This window comes from Phaethon aethereus, assembly GCF_964289735.1.
Source record: "Phaethon aethereus genome assembly, chromosome: 2".
NCBI classification, from domain to species: domain Eukaryota; kingdom Metazoa; phylum Chordata; class Aves; order Phaethontiformes; family Phaethontidae; genus Phaethon; species Phaethon aethereus.
Window position 1 is genome coordinate 74,118,495 of NC_138582.1, and position 24,869 is coordinate 74,143,363.

Genomic DNA, 24,869 nt, shown 5'->3' on the forward strand with positions numbered 1-24,869 from the left:
CTTCATTCTCCTATCTTCCAAAAAAGCCCATTACTACTCATCTCTCATGATTTCCTCTAAAACAACTGGGTTATGGAATGTTTAATAGTTTTATCTACTTTAGTTAATTTCCCCTGATTTAGATAATTCTCAGTCTGACAGTGCCTTAGACTTTTTACAGCACTCCTCATCGGAGGTTCCCAGAGCTCTTTACCAGCAAGTCTAAACACAACTTCACATTACCTTGAGTACAGAAAGGGAAAGTAAGAAAAATTTGGATGCAGGGGAAAACATGTTGACAAAGGCTGAGGAAAAGGCTGAGGTACTTAATGCCTTCTTTGCCTCCATCTTTAACAGTAAGATCAGTTGTTCTTGGGGTATCCAGCTCCCTGAGCTGGAAGACAGGGACAGGGAGCAGAATGAAGCCCCCATAATCCAAGGGGAAATGGTTAGAGACCTGCTACACCACTTAGACACACACAGGTCTGCGGGGCCAGATGGGATCCACCCAAGGGTACTGAGGGAGCTGGCAGAAGTGCTCCCCAAGCCACTTTCAATCATTTATGAGCAGTCCTGGCTGACTGGGGAGGTAACAGCTAACTGGAGGTTAGCAAATGTGATGCCCATCTACAAGGAAGGCCAGAAGGAGGATACAAGGAAATACAGGCCTGTCAGTCTGATCTCAGTGAGAGGGAAGGTTATGGAGCAGATTATCTTGAGTGCCATCGCACGACATGCACAGGACAACCAGGCAATCAGGCCCAGCCAGCATGGGTTCATGAAAGGCAGGTCCTGCTTGACTAACCTGATTTCCTTCTGTGACAAGGTGACTCACTTAGTGGATGAGGGAAAGGCTGTGGATGTTGTTTACCTGGACTTTAGTAAAGCTTTTGACACTGTTTCCCACAGCATTCTCCTGCAGAAACTGGCTGCTCATGGCTTGGACAGGCATAATCTTCACTGGGTAAGAACTGGCTGGGTGGCCGGGCCCAAAGAGTGTTGGTGAATGGAGTTAAATCCAGTTGGCGGCTGGTCACAAGCGGTGTTCCCCACAGCTCAGTATTGGGGCGAGGTCTGTTCAATATCTTTATCGATGATCTGGATGAGGGGATCGAGTGCTCTCTCAGTAAGTTTGCAAATGAGACCGAGCTAGGTGGGTGTGTTGATCTGCTTGAGGGTAGGAAGGCTCTAGAGGGATCTGGAGCCGCTGGATCGATGGACCAAGGCCAACTGTATGAAGTTCAACAAAGCCAAGTGTTGGGTCCTGCACTTGGGTCACAACAACCCCATGCAGTCCTATAGGCTTGAGTAACAGTGGCTGGAGAGCTGCCCAGGAGAAAAGGACCTGAGGGTGTTGGTTAACAGGCAGCTGCATATGAGCCGGCAGTGAGCCCCAGTGGCCAAGAAGGCCAACAGCATCATGGCTTGCATTGGAAATAGTGTGGCCACCAGAAGTAGGGAAGTGATCGTCCCCCTGTACTCAGCACTGGTGAAGCTGCACCTCAAATACTGTGTTTGGTTTTGGGCCCCTCACTACAAGGAAGACATTGAGTTGCTGGAGCATGTCCAAAGCGCAACGAAGCTCGTGAGGGGTCTGGAGCACAAGTGTTATGAGGAGCAACTGAGGGAACTGAGGTTGTTCAGTCTGGAGAAAAGGAGGCTGAGGGGAGACCTTATCGCTCTCTACAACCGTGTGAAAATAGGATGTAGCGAGGTGGGTATCTGTCTCTTTTCACAAGTAACAAGGGATAGGATGAGAGGAAATGGCCTCAAGTTGCACCAGGAGGGGTTTAGATTGGATATTAGGAAAAAATTATTTACGGAAAGTGTTATCAAGCATTGCAACAGGCTGCCCAAGGAAGTGGTTGAGTCACCATCCCTGGAAGTATTTAGAACATGTGTAGGCTGTGGTGCTTAGGCACAGGGTTTAGCGGTGGACTTTGCAGTGTTAGGTTTAGGGTTGTACTTGATGATCTTAAAGGTCTTTTCCAATCTAAATGATTGTATGGTTCGATGAAAAATTGTATCTTCCCAAGATCAGGAAGCCAAAGGGCCCGTTCATTTCTATTTTGCAGACTTCAGCCATTCTAGTCTATGCACTCAGTGACACCCTCTTCTCATGAGTACTTTCTCTTCTTTCATGCCTCCCAGTAATGGTATTTTTTTCGATCTAATCAGTCCATGTTTTGCACATTGAGACAAAACATGTTCTGGAGAACTTCAAACATAAACCTGCCTCTGCAGTCTGATTAACCAGGCTTTGAGATTTTGAGTAAGAAGTTATGCAGTCCAAGCTGCTGCTACATGGAGCTGCTAATTGGACTTTCCATCTCCTGTGATGTATGTTACAGAAAGGAGCCACAGCAGTTTGGATTTTTCTTCACAAAGTTTACTAGTTTGGCAAATCAGCTGGATATGCAGAGTGGTAAACCAGCAAATCTTAGGGACATGCATTCACCCTAATTTGCCATAATAACTAGGCAAATGAGGCAATCATATCAGAAGCAGGTGTGGATTCTCTGCACCTATTAGTTATAAATGCAAGAACAAAGAGTTCCTAAACTCTGTGCTATATGTGCACCTTGAACCCAAGTCTCAGACCTTAGCTTGGGCTTCCCTTCTGGTGCGATAAAAGCCTTCTGACCAGCGCAGATCTGGAAACATCCCTTAGGGACACGTAAGTTACAGGCTGGGGAAATTTCCTTCTTCTGAAGCACAGAGTCCCGTAGGCCATTAGCAGTTCTGACCAGTCCTGCCAGACACTGAGGCACATCCTCAAGAGGAAAGTAAAAAGGAGGTTTGGCAATGCTAGCTCACGGAAGCCGGGTTGTGGCAGTAGTGGTTCTTCTCAAAAGTTCATTGATAAAGCACTTTTGTAAATGGAATTGGAGTCTTAAGCACTAACCCACCTTAAAACTGAAACTGACTTTTGAGTTGGAGACCAGAGCCCTGGGATACAACATGACACAAAATTCAAATCCAAGATCAGCGTGTCTACCATTGCTAATGGCCTAATCCAGGGTCCAAATGAGGTAACTGGAAGGCTTTCCCTGCCCCCTCCCCGATTCCAGATCAAACCATTATTGGAAAGAGTGATACTAGAGTATATAATGATATCCAGGAGTCCATATCTATCAGGGCAAAACAGAAATAATCCTGAGGATGCCAAATTATGTGTTGGTAAGTCAAGGCAGGCAGTCCTTTCAGCTCAATATCAAAAAAGTAATGAAAGTTGATTTATTTGTCAGGTACACAAAACCCTCTTGGATATGGGACTGTAGTGTCTGCCCGGTTTCATAACTGTGCCCTCTTTATTTAGCAGTATGTGGTGAATTAACATTTTAGAAATTCACAGAGGAATAATTAATATGCTAATGTTGTTGGTAATAATCTACATAAAAGCTTCATAACAAGTTTGGTGGTTTAGCCTGGCCAGAACAATTAAAAAGCCTCAGATAAGCAGTCTTTCTCTTCAGGAAAAAATCTCTCTAATGTCAGTGTCACAACAGATGACTCATTATTAGCACCAGCAATAAAACAGGGAAGGACATCAAATTAGTAAAATTTCAGTAGAAGGGCAGCTGTGTTTTGCTTTATAGCCATCTTCATTGGAGAGCATGTGCAAGAAGGTAGCACAGCAGGCAGGAAATTATCTTCTCCTACTTCTTCAAGGCCCATTGCCCAAAGACCAGAAGGTGAGTGTCTGCAGTCAGGCCTGGAGGTGATGCTTCCTCTGTATTGTCTATGCAGGGTGGATTTAGCCTGAATCAGGAGGAGTTGTCTCTGGAAGCAAGATCCTCTCTCCCACGGTGCACCATTTGATTGCAACTCAAAGCCATAGCACCCTGTAGCAAACACCTGGAACCTTTCCTTCTTTAAACAGATGTTGGATTGCATGTTTCAGTGGGAATGAAGACTTTCTTTCTAAAATACTTTTCCTGTTATTGGAAGACCAGATAAGGGTAGACACAAAATATCCCTGGTCCAACAATGGAATTTGTGAGTGTCCAGAGGAACCAGGAAACACAGCTATTCCAGAAAGACAGAGCAAACTCAAAGGACACAGAGACTGACTTTCTAAAGTCTACACACATGGAAGGAAATAGGTGTGCTTGTGAACATGAGCTGGAGAGACAGATGTAGCTTAAGGGAATAAAAATCCAACAACATATTTCACTAGGATTATGTAACGTTATCCCAAGAGCTCACCCAAGAGTAGAGAGATGTACGTATTATAAAGAAACAAAATATATTTCCCCACTATAAGCACTCAACTTGCAACATCCATTGTAACGTATTTACCTCCTATGCAGAAAGGGGAATGTTAAAAGCCATGACAAGCTGCTGTTGAACAGTTGCTGTTCACTCTTCCAGAGGCAGACGAATATTTCCAACCTAGTTTTGTAAATCAAAATCATTCAGGCACAGTCCTGACTACATTTGCCCATGTGTCTCAATGCTAATCCAGACAAATCTCTGACATTTTTCAGGGTTATAGAGAGGGGAGGTCCCTAGGGATAAGTGGTAGGGACTGCAAATGAGACATGCTTGAAACCCTTAGAGGGAAAGCTTTGCATCCATGCAAACCTATTTATAATGATAGGTGTTGGTTTCCTACTCGATACAGGTTTATGTTAGAAATTTACATAGCCAGATGCTGTAAATATAAATCAGTACATGAGTGCTCATTTAAGAAAAAATAAACAGTTGCAGAAATTCCACTGGGAAAACTAGAGTATATTTTTCAAGATCCCTAAAGCCAGAAAATTCTAATTTACTTCATTTAAGAGGTAATAGATATTTGTTTTTGCTCTAGGAGGCAGAGGCACTAAATCAGAAGGGACTTTGGAGGACTCCATCTTGCAGGACTCAAGGGGATTCTGCACGTTGCACATAATAAACTCAAATTCAGCACTTTGTAGTGTTCTTTTCTGTTGTTTTCTGGCTGCACCCTGCCTTGATTGAGACATAGCTACGTTTGCAAATGGCACTTTGGGTTCTGTGCCAGGGAACAGCAATGGTAATGACAGGTCTCATTGCAAAGACACAGTAAGGTTAATCAAAAAGCAGACGATTAGATCCTAAACCCTTTTTAAGCTGAGTTGTGTAAATAGTGGTATGAGGCTGCTGAATGGCTGTTTTACATTATAGCTGTTAATGACAATGAAGGTCAGCAAGGAAGAATAAGCTGATACTCTCCATACAGTGTGTCCTAGAGATTGCTACTGTGTTAGAACAATGCAATACAATGCCCTACCTCTTTCCACATACTTCCACTTTGTTAAACTGAGTTTCAGCTGTTGAAAACATTAAGTAAAACCAATTGCAGTGTGTATGGGCTGTTGGTGGCAAGGTGTTGCCAACATGGAGGGGCTGTTATCTGATGAAAATCTTCTTAAAAACACAGTAAGAAGAGGCCAGTGGCTGCCCTGCACCGGACACAGCCAGTTCCAGCCACCTCTGCGATGGACCCACCGCAGGACATGGCTGAGCCCGTCATCCATGGGTGGGCACGTTGGGGACAGCACAACTGTTTGCACTGCTTGGGGTGGGAGATAGAGGAGTCGGGCATGAAGGAGTGAAGTCGAGCCTGGGAAAAGAGTGGGGGTAAGGAAAAAGAGTTGTTTTCATTTTTTTTTCTTTGTTTCTCACTACCCAAACGTATTTTAATAGGCAATAAATTAAGTTAATTATCCACAAGTCGAGTCTGCTGTGCCCATGATAGTAAGCGATCTCCTTGCGTTTATCTCAACCGACTAGCTTTTTCATCCTATTTTCTCCTCCTGCCCTCGTTGAGGAGGGAGGGTGAGAGAGCGGCTGGGTAGGTATCTGGCTGCTGGCCAAGGTTAAGGCAAGGGAGTATCTAAGTTAATTTATTGGGTCCTTTCTCATTCCAGTCCTATATTTGACACTGGTTGCCTCCCTACATGGTACTTCGTGTTTTACTCTTGTCTCACTGCCAATTTTTCAGCACCGCCGCCTCTGAGCTAGGAGGAGTTGGATTTCTCAGAACTGTATGGGGAGGAGGAATAATCTGGTCTGCCTGTGGCAAGGGTGGGATTTAGGAAGGACCTGCCAAAAGCTGACACGTGGAACATAATGGGGCAGAGAGGAAGTGATACTGTACACATATGAGCTAAGGAAGAGTGTGGCTGACACAAAAGCAAATGCCTGCTATCAAGTGGCTTCAGGTCCATGTTCCTCTTTACTGTTAGCGTAGTGGATGTGCAGTCAAGCCGTATTGACACAGTGCCATGTTTTGTGTCCAAATACTTATTATAGTAGGGGATCCTATCAGCTGCTTATCTGCTTGATATTACTATAAAAAATAATTGGTATCACCAAAAATTATTTTTACAGTTCAACACATTATTTTCGTACAGACCTATCTATTCCTGGGTTCATTTATTCCACATGACAATGGGTTTACACAGGTTACAGCAATTCTTTTTTTTTTTTTTCCTGGAAGGTTTTCATTATTAGTAATAGTTTCCTGTAAAGTATCATGTTTCTGTGTGCTAGTTTTTCAAGTGAACTTGCCAGTACAGCATTTATCAATATAGCAAATAAAGACATACTTTGAGATAATTATATTAAGTAAATGACAGACCCATTTTCCTGAGAGGACCTTTCTGGAAAGAATTTATTGCTGGAAATTTGGAAATAGGTTTTCACGTATAAGCTGTTAGCTGCTTTGCATCTCCTCCCATTTATTTGCTTTGACAAACATTGCAGACTTTCTGCTGCAAACTAGAAACTAGTTTCTATGGCCAGAGAGTTTATTGTGAAAGTAAGTTTGTAGTTGCTCTTTGAGTGGAAATTGCTTGCCAGAATCAAGTACTGACAGTCAGAATTTATTTTTATGGTGTATTTTTAAGAAGGCTTTCATCAGAAATGAATGACTGTATCAGCTAAATTTTGACATGTTGAAGGCAGTATCAGGATGTACTCATCCAGGAATTGAAGAGGGAGTAGGACAAAGCTTGGATCAATATTTACCTCAAGGGACAATTAATTTTGTTATTAGACAGAGAGGGGAATTTATATATTGGGTTTCTATCTACTAAATCCAAAAAGGGGTGGCACACCTATCAGTGTGTGAGCAACAAGATGATCTCCTCTTTTCCTTTGCATCCTAGCATAAACATTTTATGATTAAAAGTTAGTGATAAGTAAATTACAAAGCTGACCAGATGGTTAGGCAGGTAATTAAGTGAATTGAGCCATGTTCAGTGTTGTATCCTACCAAATTCAATTTGCAGATACTATAAAAATACCCTCTCTTACAAATAATCTGGCATTGTGAAGTGCTTCCTCCTCTGACTGAGTTGTAAATGTTTTCTTCTCTACCTATACCTGTGGAGCTAGTGAACCTTCATTAAGTGTGAGCTATGGATGTCATCTATCTGGACTTCTATAAGGCCTTTGACACAGTCTCCCACAACATCCTTCTCTCTACATTGGAGAGGTATGGATTTGATGGGTGGACTGTTGGACGCATGAAGAATTGATTGGATGGTCACATCCAGAGGGTAGTGGTCAACGGCTCAATGTCCAGATGGAGATCAGTGAAGAGCGGGGTCCCTCAGGGGTCTGTCTTGGGACCAGTACTCTTTAATAGTACTCAATAGTACCAGTGCTCTTCACTGAGAGAGTGGTCAAGCATTGGAACAGGCTGCCCAGGGAGGTGGTGGAGTCACCATCTCTGAAAGTATTCAAAAAAATTGTGGATGTGGCGCTTTCGGACATGGTTTAGGGGGCATGGTGGTGTTGGGTTGATGGTTGAACTTGATGATCTTGAAGGTCCTTTCCAACCTTGGTGATTCGGTGGTTCTGTGATTCTGTAATATCTTCATCAATGACACAGATGGTGGGACTGAGTGCACTCTCAGCACGTTTGCAGATGACATCGAGCTGAGTGGTGTGGTTGGCACGCCTGAGGGATGGGGTGTCATCCAGAGGGACCTGGACAAGCTTGAGGAATGAGCCCATGTGAATCTCATAAGGTTCAACAAGGCCAAGTGCAGGGTCCTGCACTTGGGTTGGGGCAACCCCCAGTATCAATACAGGATGGGGGATGAAGGGTTTGAGAGCAGCCCTGCCAATGATAAGGACTTGGGGGTCCTGGCAGATGAAAAACTGGACATGAGCTGGCAATGTGCGCTCACAGCCCAGAAGGCCGACCCAAAGCAGCATGGCCACCAGGTCAAGGGAGGGAATTTTGCCCCTCTACTCAGCTCTGGGGAGACCCCGCCTGGAGTCCTGCTCCAGCTCTGGAGCCCTCAGCACATGAAAGACATGGACCTATTGGAGAGGGTCCAGAGGAAGGCCACCAAAATGATCAGAGGGATGGAGTATCTCTGCTATGAGGACAGGCTGAGAGAGTTGGGGTTGTTCAGCCTGAAGAAGCGAAGGCTCCAGGGAGACCTTATTGCAGCCTGCCAGTACTTAAAGCGGGCTTCTATGAAAGATGGGGACAGACATTTTAGCAGGGCTTGTTGTGATAGGACAAGGGGTAACCATTTTAAACTAAAAGAGGGTAGATCTAGACCAGATATGAGGAAGAAATTTTTTATGGTGAGGGTGGTGAAACCCTGGCCCAGGTTGCCCAGAGAGGTGGTAGCTGCCCCATCCCTGGAAATATGCAAGGCCAGGTTGGACGGGGCTCTGAGCAACCTAATACAGTTGAAGATGTCCCTGCTCACTGCAGGGGTGGTTGGATTAGAAGACCTGTAAAAGTCCCTTCCAACCCAGACTGTTCTATGATTCTAAGTGGATGGTGTCTCACCCAGCACAGAGTCTTTCCCGCTCCTGTTTTGGAATACTCTGTTTAGCGTTATAGCTCCCTGCCCTGTAGCTAAGAGTCTCTGCTATGGAGCCAGAATCTACAGAGGTATAGCATAAGATGTGTGCTGGCTTTCTGCACAGGTAAAATCACAGACAGGTGAATGTCTGTTTGTTGCACATGCTGCCTTCCATCCTACCACCTACCACAAATGCAAGCATCTGGATCACTCAAATTGAAACTTTCAGTAGACTCATTTGAGAAAAAAAAAATGGTGGTGGTGGTTGAAAATATAAATTAAAATTTACTTACTGAGATGATGAATGACCTTGATGAAACTTACGGTTCAATGTCACTTGGTGTGGGTAGTTCCTCTAACATACTCTGTAGATGTGAATTCTAGCCACTGCATGAAATGGAATATACTTGGCAAAACACTTTTATTATCTCTTTTCAAAATTGAAGTATTATGAATAATCATGTCATCTTAATTCCTATTCCTATTTTAGCAATGATTTTTGGGATGATTACTTGGGACATTTTTATTTACTGACTTTCTCTGAGAATCATCTCACAGACAGACATCTATCAGCGGTGCTCTATGATCTCTCCTCAGAGCTTAAAGACAGTCTAAAAGTCTTTCTGAGGTTCCCATTAGCATTGCAATGCTGTGGCCGGATGACTATTTTCTGACGGAAGAACTCCTTGTATGCCACATCTGTTCGCAAGCATAAGACACCAATTGCCTTTCAATTAAAATGCCTAAAGAATCAAGGGTAGAGTTAGGCACCCCACCACGCTGGAATGCCAGGCCCCACCTTTATTGCTGATAAGGACTCCAGCTGATCTGCACGGCTTCTCATGATCCAGGGAGGCTGAGACTTCAGATACACGTTCCCATGACACCTGTGTGTCAGCCGAGCCATCATGCCCGGATGGACATGCCTCCCTGGCCTGCAACAAACAGCAGCAAAACTTACTAAATCATCATAGTTTAACTGCAAATCTGAGCCCTGTATCTCCTTTCAGAATAGTCCATGGCTTCCTGCGTTGTTCAGGAGCATCTGACAATTTCACTCTCTCTGCTGGTAAATAAAGAAAAACATGGAAGCTTAAAAGCTGCCCAAGCCTCCATGTATCTCATGTTACCTTCTAATAGTCTGGAAAAATCTGACATCACAAGCAGCATGCCAGAATGACCACTTTAAATACATTAACATTGCTCACTAAAAGTAATTTGCATCTCAAGAAATAGAAAGTAAATGTACACTTCATAGATGAGTTTTTTAAATTAACCACTTCATACCATTCCAGGAATCTAAGCCCAATTTTCCCTTCCTCATTCAAGGTCTAATACACCTGCAGAGACAGCATTGTGTTACTTGTGCTGTAGAGATGTGAATGCACCTCCCCTAACTAATGGGCTGGAAGGTTTTATACTGATATAACTAAATTTGCTATTAGTGGTTATAATGAAGTTATCAAGGCAATGGATTAAAGAACCATGGACTTTCCAAAAGTATAAGCTGAGGGCTCACATTGCCTTTGAAGAGTGAGACTTCTGTTGCAACTTGTAGAAATACTAGGACTCAATACAAAAGTGGAGCACAGAAGGTTTTATTTGTAATATTTGTATTACTCAAAGTGGGGAATACTTCTAATTTAATTTTAAACTTCTTGAAGTGAGGGTCTAGTCTAAGCAAATTCTCTGGGTTTCTTCTGCAGTTAGTGAAGAATGGTGGGTAGTTTCACATAACGCTTCTTCCTTCTGATATTAAGCAGTTGACAGTGCCTGTCTGTTCATGGAGCGTAGATAGGCTATACGGGCTGTAGGGATCAGGGCAAGTAACTCAGAGTTAGGTGCTTATTTTTCAGACATCTGTAAGTCAAAGTGGGACTAATCCTAGCCCAAAATGAAAGGTTTCTGAAATAAAATTACTGGAGACAAACACACTTTGGGGTAACACAGAAAGCATTGCCTACTACAGTTGGAAATGAATTCTAGAAAGACAGACAGACAGACAAAAATTCAAAGCAGCTGTGTATAAGTGCAAACTACAAGGCTCGGCCCCATTCTCCTCATGCAGACATCCTGCATCGTTTTAGGAACTACAAACCACCTGGTCCTCAGCTATTCCCCCAGAAGTGTGGGGCTCTCCTGTGAGGTTTGAGTCATGTCCTGCTAGTGCTGTACCTGCTAGATGGATAGTCCTGGCCCTATCCAAGATGCTCTGTAACATCTCAAAAGGCAATAGAAGACCATGTTTAAATTACTGAATCCCCACAGTATGCTCTATCAGCAAGCTACCCCTTCTTTGATAGCCTCAGCTCTAGGAGCCTTTACAGGCATGAAATAGGAGGAGATATACCAACAGTGTTTGAAACACAGACCCAGATGAGGCTTACAAATGACAGAGAATGGAGTATTTTGAAAGCTTTTATTTTTTCTGCTCTTCAAGTAAGCTGCAAACCCTTTTTTTTTCTAGACATAGAGAACTCTTTAGTTTCTGTGTCAATGTGGTGGTGCATCCACATGCATTAGATACACCACACAATTGGATACACACACATAGGAGATTTCTCCACAATAGTGTTTGAAATCCCAGATATAACTGCAGTTTGTAGTCATAACTAGGAAGAGATTTAGGTTGAAAACAGGCTGTGCATAAGTGTCTCTCATCATCTGTCAGAAAAAGCCACATTGCAGCAGGATGCCAAAACGGGGATATAGCAAACAAAAGGATATGGGAAATCAAAATACTTCCACCATCCTGCTTAACACCCTGTCCTTCTCCTTGATCAGTGATAGGCAATCCTCAGACATTTTTGTCACCTGCAAAAGACTAAAAGAAGCAACAAGTGCTATCTTGAAGATACCTTGAAGAAGGTGAAAACTGCCCCTATTTTCCTCTCCCATGTTAAGAAAGAAAGTGGTGTTTTCTTTTTTCAGGTTATGCCTTTTGTAGCTTGCCTTTTCCCAGGCCAAAGTAGCTTAGATTATTTCAAACAAGTTCACATTGAGTCACTAGGGAACTGACAGAAGGATAAAAGGAAAATAAAAACTATCAGAGAGTTAAAAAGTGGAGAAAGAAGCAGCTTTGGAAGTTCACCCTGTGCTTGAAGGCACTTTGGTTTTATCAGTACACAGACACACACACACACATATTCCTGATCTACTGAGATGAGGTGTCAGCAACAGAAGCAAACCAGAAACTTCAGAGCAATTTGCTATCGAAATTGGAAAAAAGCATTGGAAAAAAGGTCACTAGGATACTTGTGGAAAAAAATCAAAACAAAACGAGACCCACCGCTTAAAACATTTATCATGAAGAGCATGGCCAGGCAGGCTTGTCGTGTAAAGACTGCCCCAAAATTAGAACAGTTTTTGAAATGTGAATGACACACCAGCTGGCATCTACTGGTCCATCATCTATGCCGGTAGGAGCTACCTGGCTTTTCCTTGCCCGTAGGCTTGGCAAGGGCTGCTTCTCCAGAGTCTCCACCTGCCCTCATCCTGCACGTCTTGCACAACCACCAGTGATGAAGAGACACAGACGACATCGCAGGGGCATCTGTGGCCCCCTTAATCATTCTCAGTAACTGATGTCAGCAAGATCAGTGAACGCCACAGTTGCCTGTGAGGAGCAAACCACAATTCTCCTGCCCTGCAGCTGTGGAGACCTTCAGGGGTGAGCAGCAAATTGTTGCAGTTCCTGGTACCAGTCACTTGGGAGCATAAACACTCATATACGCAGAGACATGCTAAATCAGCTGGTTTGCAGGTGATTCCAGTGCTTGTTAGTTGGATACCTTGAGCTGAATTTTGCATTCCTGCCAGGAACAAACCAAACCACAGATCTACTCGTCCCGGAGCTAGACCCAGATCCTGGTCCAGACCCAGATCGGTGCTCAGCTACTTGCCAGTTTCTAACCACTTGCCAGTGTCTTTCTCACTGTTTCGTTTCCTTTTGTTTTCATTTAACCATGTGTCAAAGCAGTGAAGCAGCTTGTGGCTCTGCTACAATTGCCAGCTGCTCGAGTATGTATGGCACAATAGCAGTTTTGGTGCTCGGACAGGAAAATATTGTTGGCTGTATTGGATATTGGCAGATGGCAATTTCCCTCTTTCTGTCATCACATAACACAGTGAGGTGTCCTAGCCAAAAAAATTAAAACAGACCATGTGCTTTAAGTAACCTGAGTTTGTTTTGACCAAACTCGATTCTCTTTCCCCGTCCTCCTCATCCATTGTTACGTCATTTCAGTTCCCCAGGAACTGGACATGGCTATTTACCAAATGCTGTACCAGCTCAGCTCTGAAAAATGAGTTATTCTTTGCTTTGTGGGCCTTTATGTGGCATCTATGACTACAATTCTCGGCACTCGACGAACACTATTTTCGCCTTTCCTTCAGGTCAGAGCGGGACCATCCGCATTCCTGGCAAGAGAAACGTGGCAGAGAGAGATGGAAGCTGAACCCTGCACGAACACGGGTGTCCCGCTGACCGGCAGCGCTGGCACCTCTCTCTGCACCAGGCCCCGGCGCCGCAGGAGCAGGGAGCTGCCTTCCAGCCTCCCCTGCTGCACCTGTGCAGGCCGGACACCGGGGCTCTGGCTCAGCACCCTGGCAGTAGTCACTCCGCAGTCCATGGCCACTGCTGAAGAGCTTGGCTTGCCTTCTTCTTCAGCAGAGGCAGGGAGAGAAACCGGCCCTTGAGGACTTCGTTCAGCAACCTTGGCCATGAGATGGACCGGGGCAGAGGGGACCGCTCTCCCCCTGCATGGCTTGCTTTGCTGGTTTCCCACAAACTGTTTTTTATCATCAGAGGTGAAAAGCTGTATTTCAAAAGCAGCAGCTCCACAGACTGGTCCATCCTGGGTGGAGAATAAGACCATAGTTCTTTGAAAAACACAGGAGATGTGATAGAGACAATCAGCAAGCTGGTTCATCGCCACGAGGTAGGAAAGTGGAATAATTTTAAATTTTTTTGGTGATTTCAATGTTAGCACAGCTAAGATCTGGCATTTCACTTTGAAAGCCTATTTTGTTAATGTGCAAGATGCATTTCAATTTAGAATACAGATTAGTTCTACCCTTTTATTTATGACCTAATTCTAGGTGATATATTATATCAAGCCTTAGGTTTTTAAAATGTGAATGGGAAAATGCAAAGGCCTTTCTCGCTCCCTTCACCACTGCTCAGGGACAAAACAAGGTCCTACTCACATACATGACTCATTCAAATCCATGTGCTACAGCACTGGGCCTTAAACACAGTATCTTTGCTCTAATTTAGTGCCTGAAGTCAAGGAAATGCCTTTCTAGGAAGGTGTAGGGTCATTACAGATTTTCATGTGAGCCATCTTGCACGAGGTCAGCAACAGGGTGGGACGGCCAGCAGTGGGACGGCACTGTGGTAGCACCTGACCTGCAGCTAGATACCTGTGAAACTTGCTGCACAGGACCTGCCCATGCTGGTCACAGAGTAAAATCTCTGCAGACTAGGAGCTATGAGATCTGAAGAGTGACCCAGCTGATAAATCACTCAAAAATGTTATTACTTATTATTTTTTTCCTTTTCCTTCATTCAAGGCATTTCATTTTCTCCCTCACTTAAAGCTAACTAGAATAAAGAAAACCATTTTGTAAACATTTTGTCACATCAGACTCCAGCTTTGCCCTAAATTTTGTATTCTTTCATGGCCGGATAAAATCAAACTCTTCATTTTATTTCAAATAGTTCTAGTAATTTTTGGCATGATTGGTAAAATGTAAAGACAATATTTTGTTGCTGTAACATTGATTTTTTTTCCATGAAAAAAAGTTTTATCAATTTTTTTCTGTTTCATCCCACTCTACGTGCAGTTCTTTTCCAGTCACCCTGACAACGGCACGGGTAAATGCTGAGCATCAAAAGGCTGCTTCTTTCATACGGCGCTATGAAAAGTCCCCTCAACTAGCTGGAGTGATTGCTGTTGGGCTGATTATTGCCTGATGACCAGATTGTTCTGTGTCTAAAAAGAGGGTATGAGCATTCTTCTATGGGTATTCTCCTTAATGAGTCTACTCAGGACACAGTTGTCATTGATGATGTTGTGTTATCATTGAGGGGATCCGACTTGTCGAGTTTCCTACTTTGAAATATTTTGATTTTTCTGAGGTTTTACTTAGATTAACATTTTTTTTTCATTTTCCAGTGTGCTCTCTCTAACCATTCCTTTAAGTTTTCCTTAATCTGTATGCTGTGGACACATATGCCAATTTATTGCATAAATTTAAGGCAAAAAAACTTTTGTTGACAATCTGTGTTATATTTCCTATACATAATAAATGTTAGCCCAGACCTGGAAGAGCTGGACACAGCTGCTTGAGTTACGGTCAGGTCACATTTTTTAATCTCTGCCAGAGCATCCACTCAAATATGAGTAAAATAGAAATTAAGCAGTTGGACTTCCATACATGAAACCAGCTACAGAAATGATAAATATTCATTATCCCTATACTGTTATTTTATGTCTGTGTATGCTTAAAATTACAAAGCACTAAAAAAGGCTCTCAAAATTGTAAACATAACACAACACCAGTAACATACACAGGACTTTGGAAAGGCTCCTTGCTGCGCATGACAAGTAATAGGAGAAAAAGTGAGCTGTAGAGAAATGATTTCCTATTTAATTTTATATATTTATTTAACCCAGCTGTTTATTGTAATGAACAATAGACGCTAGCAATGCACAGGAATGCAGCCAAGCATGCATTTAATCGCCAAAGCAGAAAAGCTTGCCTGTTTCTAACTAGGGAACGTTATAAACATCTATTTGAGATCAAACGGTGGGTTCTGAGCGTCTGTTTTACATCACTAGCATACGTGTGCAAACACACACCCTGCCCCGTTACGTTTCACAGGCTTCCTGCAAGGGAGCTGTATGATTTGCCGGAATGGTGTGGGTGTCTCCTAGAGAAAGGCCCCTTCTGTAGAAAGCTGAGGCACGTCGGATTTGGGTGTGCACCTCCCTGGCCTGGCCTCCGAAGCAGCAGCCGCGTCCCCGCGGCGGCCGGCAAACCGCAGCGCCGTGAAGCTCCTGGGACCCCAGCCCCTTCCTGGGCGCGGGGTGCCGCTGGCGGGGTCCTAACTCCGACGGCTGGTGCGGGACCAGCTGCCGGGGCACCCCGCGACGCCGGGCGGGAGAGAGCTGGCAGGAGGGAGCGATTAGGAGCGAACGGGCGATGTGAAGCTCTGGACCATCATCTAAGTAGGTCACCCAGGGCTCCAAGAGCCTCCTGAGGGCCCGGCTGCCCTTCCACCGGGCACCACTCCGTATTCCAGGCCACAGCCTGTTTAATGATAGCATCTAGGGAGGGACGGCCGTCTCCCCTGGTCCCACTCTGACTAACCCCGGGTGGCTGACGTAGTTTTGGCAGTCAAGGAGCGGCAGCTGACTCACTCGGATGCCGGGAGCGCCGGGAGAAACGTGCCAGGGACACCTCAGGGTGATGGATTTTGGTCCCAGCAGCTTCTCCCTGTATCTCCGACAGCGAACCTCAGCAGCATGTCCCAGCTAGCCAGGATCTTTTTATTACTGATACTTTTATTTTTAGAGTTTGATATATGATAAAGCACCAAGCCCTAACCCCCACAAACAATGCATGATTAATGTCCCAAGCAGGGCAGACTGCTATAAAATTACAGATCGTGTGTTTAGTTTGAAGACCCTAATTTAGTGAGTGAAGTATCTGCCACTGAGATCCCTTGTACTCCCATCTGGACTGAGGCAGGGTAAGGAGGAGAGCACAAAAAACTCTTGAGGGAGAAAATAAAAGACGAGGGACTTCGTGAAGACTTAAGTGACTAAACAGAAAAAGAAAATAATAAAGAAAGAAAGGAGGTTTTTATGGTGTAACATTCTTGCATACTGACTTTTTCCATGACTGTCTTAAGGATCCCCATGGAGCTGCTGTCACAGCTATGCACAAAATTGAGCAAGACCAGATTTTGTACATAGACTAGAACAGGGGTCAGATCAAGCATTAGGTTTCTTTTCTATTTCAACCCCCAAACCATTCCTTTAGCTCTTTCCTCGGTATTTCATTCCCCAAAACACAGTTTGCTGTTGCATTATTTATAAAACCCGAGCCGTTTCCCCTGTGGTTCTCGCTGGCTTTGGGAGGAGCGTATGTGTTTCGGCTCGACCTTGGTACGGGCCTCTCCCGCTGCGGTGGGGAGTGGGGGTAGGTGCGTTTCCCGGGGGCTCTGGCATGCAAATGCCTCAGAGGGGACCCATGCGGGTTATTTTATAATGATTTTTACAGCTGAGCAAAAGAGCAAGAAATATGGCTGCTCGCAGATCTAGAACTCTTCACGTTCCGCCCCCCGAAAGTGAAACCCAGACCTCACCGGGGAAAACGAGAGAGAAAGCAAGCAGTGTAGCGCGACTTTCTGATTCCACAAAGAAAATGCTACATGCATTACACATTCCCCAGGCAGCAAAGTGTGAGGGTTTGACAGCTTTCTGTTGTGATTTTAGTCTAGTCGTTTTGCTTTGCTCATTAATGGTGACTCTATCTTAATCTGTTTATTTAAATACCCACTGAAACATGTACCGAGCAAAGAAGTGTATTTACATTCACGTTCTGTTGTATCAATTCTCTTTTTTCCTGTGAAAACTGTAAACAAAAACTGACACAGCATTAATAAGCTACTGTCAGTGTAATTAATATGAAGAAGAGACGTGTTTCCCAAAGGAACACCTAATCCTTTTCATTTCTCTTTATCGCAGCAGGTTACTAGTAAACAAATCTGTGTTTATTTTGCTCTGTGTAACCTGTGCACTGTTATTTCCAAAACAGGGCTCACTCTCGCAAAGGCTTGCTACCATAGCTACCAGGGTAGCTACACGCACAGCAAGAACCGTGTCCTCTCCTTTGCTTCTGTCGGGGGAAGCTAATCAGTGTAGCCATAAAGGAGCAAAGTCTCAATACCTTACATGACTGAAAGAATAAACAATGTTTTAATGTGGCAGATCATTTTAAGAAATAAGAATAATATCAAGATACTTTATGATATTATTAGTAATAGCATACAGGCTTGACACACAGGCATGCCTAACCTCGGTATTCAGTATGGTTATACCTGCACCTTGCTGTCCTGATGCAGGTCATTGCTTTTTGTACAGTTAAATAACAACTGTGCAGCTGGGAAAGTGTTTTTTACAACCTTCTGGGGACTTCCATGCTGATGCAATAATTCTGGAGTCGGTTACAGATGTCATTCAAAGCCAGCCACTGCCTCAGTGGGGATCAGCAAGCTTAAGCAGCAAGGCTGGGAGGTGCCTTCAGGCGCCCTGTGAGTGCAAGGATGGGTATCCAGAGCTCATACGACTTGGTCCTCTGCTGCAGCCTCTGCTAGCAACTTCTGAAGCACCTGTGCCTCCCATTTCCCTCAATTCAAGGGCTTAATGATGAGAAAAGTTAATGGAAAATGAATGGTGCTCATCTGGACATGGAATAATGGTGTTACTTATAAACACTGAAGCAGACACAGAAGGTTTAACAGCAATATATTAAAGGACAATTTAAATGCAGACTGCTTGGATTTTTTTAATATCTAAAAGTCACTTTTATCAAAAAAATTGATCTGTCTGCCAGTCACTCTAGAGATATTCAAAATGCAATTGTAAATATATTACACTGAGATAGCATCTGGTATTTCCAAAACGCAACGCAGGGCACAGAGCCAGTGTGTTGCAGGGTTTCTGTGAGGATGCAGTGCCTGTAATTAATGGGTGCTGATGGTCAAAGCATTTGAAGTGCTGTTCTACCCAGAAAAGAATCACTCTCAGCTTGGCTGGGCAGGTAACTGTTTCACCCCAAGTAATTTCAGACCACAAAATCATCAAGGTGATCTGCTTGAAAAGGGTATGGCCTTCATTCAGGTCTTTCATTAAGGCTCTGCTATGCTGACACTACTGATATTAAAATTATGCTTATTAATTATAAATACTACACTATGCCCCTTTTCAGAAGTCTGAAAGTGACTGTGAATTGATGGTTACTCGTAGGCTTGATTCTGCATCTGCTAAACCCGTCAGGAATCAGTGAGTGACTCCCCGGCAGTACTGGTACCGCACAAAGGAAAACCAGTGCCCGTGGCACCATGAGCAAGCACTGTCTATCTCCTTATCGCTGCGCGCTGCAATCTCAGCTTACCTCATGTCTATCGACCTACCAGAAAAACATTCAAAAGCTGGAAGACTACAAAACATCTTGCGTCAGATGACTAAATTTTGCCACACATTGTCCAAGTATATTTCTAATACTTATTCCATCCGCTGTCCCAAACATGATTCATTAAGGTTAACGATTCTTCTGTCTGCATGCATCAGTCATTCTAAGCTGCATTAGTTCAACTCCAGTGTATTTAAGGACTTATCATTAATTAAATGCAGCTCGTACTGAGATTTGTAAATGTAAATTGCTATTTAAAGACTGACGACTAATAATTGTCACATCGTTGTGAAAATTGTAGAAGTACATCCATGTTTCCCCCCATCTGCCATCCTTGGGGGGAATGCAATTTCTCCATCAAATCTTACCTGGAGAGAGATGGATATGAGCCCTCCAGAGCAATTTGTTTCAGACACCTGCGTTCGGTGCGAGCTGCATATTGCACCACATAATCCCCTTCTCTGCTGATGTCCCATGTCTGTGTGCATGCTCAGCAATAGTGTGTATGGTCTCAGGAGCTGGGGTTTTCTCCTCAACTTTCTGGGAATATCAAGCAGTCTTCGTCAAGGGCTCAGTGTTTTCTGTGCTGTAATTGTAGCTTCAGATGTGCTTTTGCCACATCTTCTGGATGAAGGGGCAGTGTGGGACAATTCTCTGCTCCTCCTGCAGTCCATCTGCAAATAGCCAGTCACTTCAAATATCACATCTCGCTTGCACTGGGCATTACATACACTTGCCTGCTAGAGAAACACAAACAAAGGTAACTGTGAGACAGACAACTTCTTCCGCAGGCAAGAAGTAGCAGTGGAGAGGAGACCAAACCGAGAACTTATCGTTAGACCATTTCCGCACTTCCTACCCAAAGTTTGCTGTTGAGGATTTGTTGTGATAAGATGCACAGACTGCTGACTTTAATTATATTTGTGGAGGAGCGTAGCACTGTATTCCAAAGCCATTATGATCTCTGTGGAGATCTTGTCTCAGGGGATATTACTGCAGGGTTAACGAGTCTGAGTTTGGCAAGTCAGAGCTGCAGAGCTCCACAAGTGACTTTGGCAGAAGGTAAGTAGATTTCATATTTTCCTTTCAAACAATGCAATACTTACTTAGACAAATTTTAGCTCTTGGGGGTATATTAAGAATACTACTTCATCTAGGGAACCTTTAATCTTGCTGTGGGCTGGCAGGACATGCCCCATTTCCACTCCCTTTCCTGACTATGTTGCCCACTGGAACACTTGCAGCAGACTTACTCCAGGGAAACTGGTTCCAGATAGAAGGCCTTGAAGGGAGATAAGTTTGCAAAGGAATAACCAGGACCAAAAACTAGGAGAAAAATATGTTCTCATGTTTGGTTTTTTTTTTTTCTCTTTCTTTCCCATCATATCCTATCACAGGTAGATGATTTTTTCCAACAGTTGATGAGTTCATGAGGGAGGCAATTCTGCCCCTCTACTCTGCTCTGGGGAGACCCCACCTGGAGTCCTGTGTCCAGCTCTGGAGCCCTCAGCACAGGAAAGACATGGACCTCTTAGAGCAGGTCCAGAGGAGGGCCACGAAGATGATTGGAGGGCTGGAACCCCTCTCCTGTGAGGACAGGCTGAAAGAGTTGGGGTTGTGCAGCCTGGAGAAGCGAAGGTTCCAGGGAGACCTTATTGCAGCCTGCCAGTACTTAGAGGGGGCTTTTAAGAAAGATGGGGACAGACTTTTACCAGGGCTTGTTGTGATAGGAGAAAGGGTAATGGTTTTAAACTAAAAGAGGGCAGATTTAGACTAGATATGAGGAAAAAATTTATTATGATGAAGGTGGTGAAACACGGCCCAGAGAAGTGGTAGCTGCCCCATCCCTGGAAACCTTCAAGGTCAGGTTGGACGGGGCTCTGAGAAACCCGGTCTAGTTGAAGATGTCCCTGCTCATTGCAGGGGGGTTGGACTAGATGGCCTTTAAAGGTCCCTTCCAACCCAAACTATTCCATGATTCTATGAGTGGATGAGAGCATTAAAGTTTCCTCTCCACTTGAGGAGAGTTTGGTGGAGCTTTGCTTCTATTTTAAGTATATCTCTCCTGTACCATACTGCTGATCTCTATTGGCCATCAAAGGTTTACCCAAATGAATACATACAGTAGACTGGTAGACATCATCATCCATTAGTAAATAACAACAAAGAAAAGGAATAGTAGATAAAGAAGTAATGAATGATAAAGTAATGCCATTTACAGGACGTATAAAAACATTTTTGATCACAGGATCATTAAATATTAAACTGTGGCATTTGCCACTGCTGCACATATTAAGTATGTATGTATGTTCCAACAAGGAACTAACAGATTCTCTCTTTAAGCAAGGAAAATTTTGCCTGCTTTTGCTGTATATGCAATAAAATGTAAAATTTCTTTGATTACATTTCCTGCACTACTTCAACTTGAACAAGAACTTCTGATTTCTTGTTCAACTTGAGAATCAGTATCTTATTTGTTTATAGAAATTTTACTCCTTAATTAATTCAATAAAAGCCATAAACTTGTAAATCTAAGCATCTTCATACTATTAAAAAGAAGGCAAATAGTTATTTTGAGTAGCCCATTACAGAATGACACAGAATCACATAGAAACATTAAGGTTGGAAAAGACCTTTAAGATCATCAACTCCAACCATCAACCCAACACCACCGTGCCCACTAAACCATGGCCTGAAGTGCCACGTCTACATGTTTTTTGAACACCTCCAGTGATGGTGACTCCACCACCTCCTTGGGCAGCCTGTTCCAAGGCTTGAACACTCAGTAAATAATTTTTTCCTAATACCTAGTCTAAACTTGAGGCCATTTCCTCTCATTCTATCGCTAGTTACTTGGGAGAAGAGACCAACACCCACCTCACCACAACCTCCTTTCAGGTAGCTGTAGAGAGCGGTAAGGTCTCCCCTCACCCTCCTCTTCTCCAGATTGAACAACCCCAGTTCCCTCAGCCTCTCCTCATAAGACTTGTGCTCCAGACCCCTCACCAGCTTCGTTGCCCTTTGCACAGGTTGCAGCACCTCAACGTCCTTCTTGTAGTGAGGGGCCCAAAACTGAACACAAGATTCAAGGTGCGGCCTCACCAGTGCCGAGCACAGGGGCACGATCACTTCCCTACTCCTGCTGACCAAATGCATTCTTAATGAGCAAAGCATTTAGTTGACCATTTCCTGATTTTTGTATACCTGAATTTTATTCTCACACTGCTGAGATAGTACATCTACTCAGTAGAATAAATAACGTTTAATGAAAGCCCAAAGCTCCAATAGAACTTGTGAAACAGTCTTCAAGCACATTTCGCTTTATCTTGTCACAGGTAAAACCTCTACCTGGATGGGAGCAGATGATGAGACAAGAGAGAAATACAGTTGCTACCACTGAGAAAGTGTTTAAGCTACAAAGGCCATGAGTGAAATAAATTTGACAGAAAGGAAATATGAAATGTAGATATAGCATCAGGAAAGAAGAAATATACAGTAAACAACTTCCTGAGGACACTAAAATGTAATAAACAATTTTTAATATGGTCTGTTTGTACATTTTTCATCTTTTTTATTACAGTTTTGGTTATGATTTAGCTTCCAGGCCATTCCCCTCCAAAATCCAGACAAATGACTTCATAATATATTTTATAATAAATATGACTGGGAAAAGTCTTCAGTGAAGGAGTTAGATTAAAAATATTCTTTAGCGGGTGGTATTTGTTTTGGTTGTTGTTACTTACTGTTTCTCAAAGCCCTGAGGAATTCATTAACACTTTTTCAGCTAGTACTTTTTATCTTCCAGCAGTTCATGTCTTTGTGCCATAGGTACATGTTTTTGTGGGATTGTGCAAAGAATAAATACTAAACACCAAAATACTTTAAAAAGAGACAGAAAAAAATAAATTAATTGATCCAAGCACTAAACAGAAATGGCAAATTAATGCCAAATATATGCTGTGAAACTGTGGTGGGTTGACCTTGGCAGGACACCAGGTGCCCACCAAGCTGCTCTGTCACTCCCCTCCACAGCAGGACTGGGAAGGGAAAAAATAAGATGAAAAAAACCTCGTGGGTCAAGACAAAGGCAGTTTAATAAACCAAAAGCAAAGACTGCACATGAAAGCAAAGGAAAACAAAAGATTTATTCTCTACTTCCCACCAGCAGCTGATGTCCAGCCACTTCCCAGGAAGCAGGGCTTCAGTACACATAGAGGCTGCTCTGGAAGAAAAACATCATAATAATGAATGCCCCCCTGCTCCTTTCTCTTAGCTTTTATCACTTAGCAGACATCATGTGGTAAGGAATAACCCTTTCGTCAGTTTGGGTCAGCTCTCCTGGCTGTGTCCCCTCCCAAGACCTTGCCCACTTCCAGCCTACTGGAGGAGGGAGATGTTGGAGGGACAGCCTGGATGCTGTGCGAGCTCTGCCCAGCAGTAGCCAAAACACCGGTGTGTTATCAACACCGTTCTGGCTGCCAGTACAAAGCACAGCACTATGAGGGCTGCTGTGGGGAAAACTAACTCCATCTCAGCCAGGCCCAATACAGAAACCTAAATAAATTTGCACTTAGGGTTGCAATTTATCTCTTTTTTGTTTTTCTACCACTACCACCTTATATAACACATCTTCTTTTGGGGGGACCTATCTACAGAAATCTTTTCAAGTCTTCATTTGCCTTTGATCCATGTGTTTGCTTGGTGAATCCCATCTAATCTTCATCAAAATTTTTCCTCTCCCCTCCTCCCAGTGGCTCCTGATCTTCCTGCCCCACCAGTTTCAGCTTCTCCTCCCACCCTTGTGGATAGGCAGGCCAGGCAGCCCTGCAGTTGCTGCATCTTGCTTGACTTCTGCAAGTCCATCACTTGTCCTGTCCCCACTTAAATCATAACTTGCTTTGGCCAAGGGTGCTTAAGATGCATGGAGAGCTTTGAGCTTGCCTGGAGCAGGCACGTGGGAAATAATGGGAAGTAAGGTTTTCTAATGGGACTTGTGGAACAGCTTTTGTAACAGGAAATGGACCGACATTTATATGTTTATAAATAAATTTCTATAAATATTTTACTATGATATTTTGATTAATTGCAATTTTTTTCTGCTTGGAATAGCATCACACAACTATAGGTGTGCCCTCTGGTTCAAACAGAAGTGGAGGTTTCTGAAGGGATTTGAAATTCAGGTTGAGCACATAGGTACGTACACACAAATATATGCATGTGCTTAGGTTAATCCTGATTTAATCCTTTAAAGAAGAATTCTGTGGTTTAGATGTAAGTTTTTATGATTCATTTGCTGGGTCTTTTATTTATTCATGTAGTTTCACTCTGCACCCTTAAGCTATCGCAGATATTTTATATGATGGTACTTAATTGTGTTCATCCACCAGAAACGCTGATTGAAAATTAAAATGTTCCTGTTCATTTCTTTCTGGAGATATGCACATTGAAGATTAATAGATTCATTTTTATTACTTACATGAAAAAAATGGACCTCAGTAGCATGGCAAAACACTTAAATTAATAATTCTGTAACTAGAAATCCTACCTGAAATGGTTAGTTCAGATCTTAATGGGCATTCCACTTTAGCCATGACCAGCTCACTAATAATCCTAGTACTTGAGCTTTATCTTCATTATCGGTTTAATGAACTGAAGAAAAAAAGATCAAGTTAAGTGCATGTAAACCTTCTGTGAAGATGTGCTGAAACTCATTAAAGGTGAGGTAAATCCATTAAGCAAGGGGTAAACTGCTTTACAAGGCCTTCATGTTGGTGAAGCCCATTTGTGCATTTTGCTGGGAAAGGAAAAGCAGAGGTGGAATGAGGGATGCCACAACATAGCACATTAGAAGAGCAGATGAAGGTTGTTTTCATGTTAACA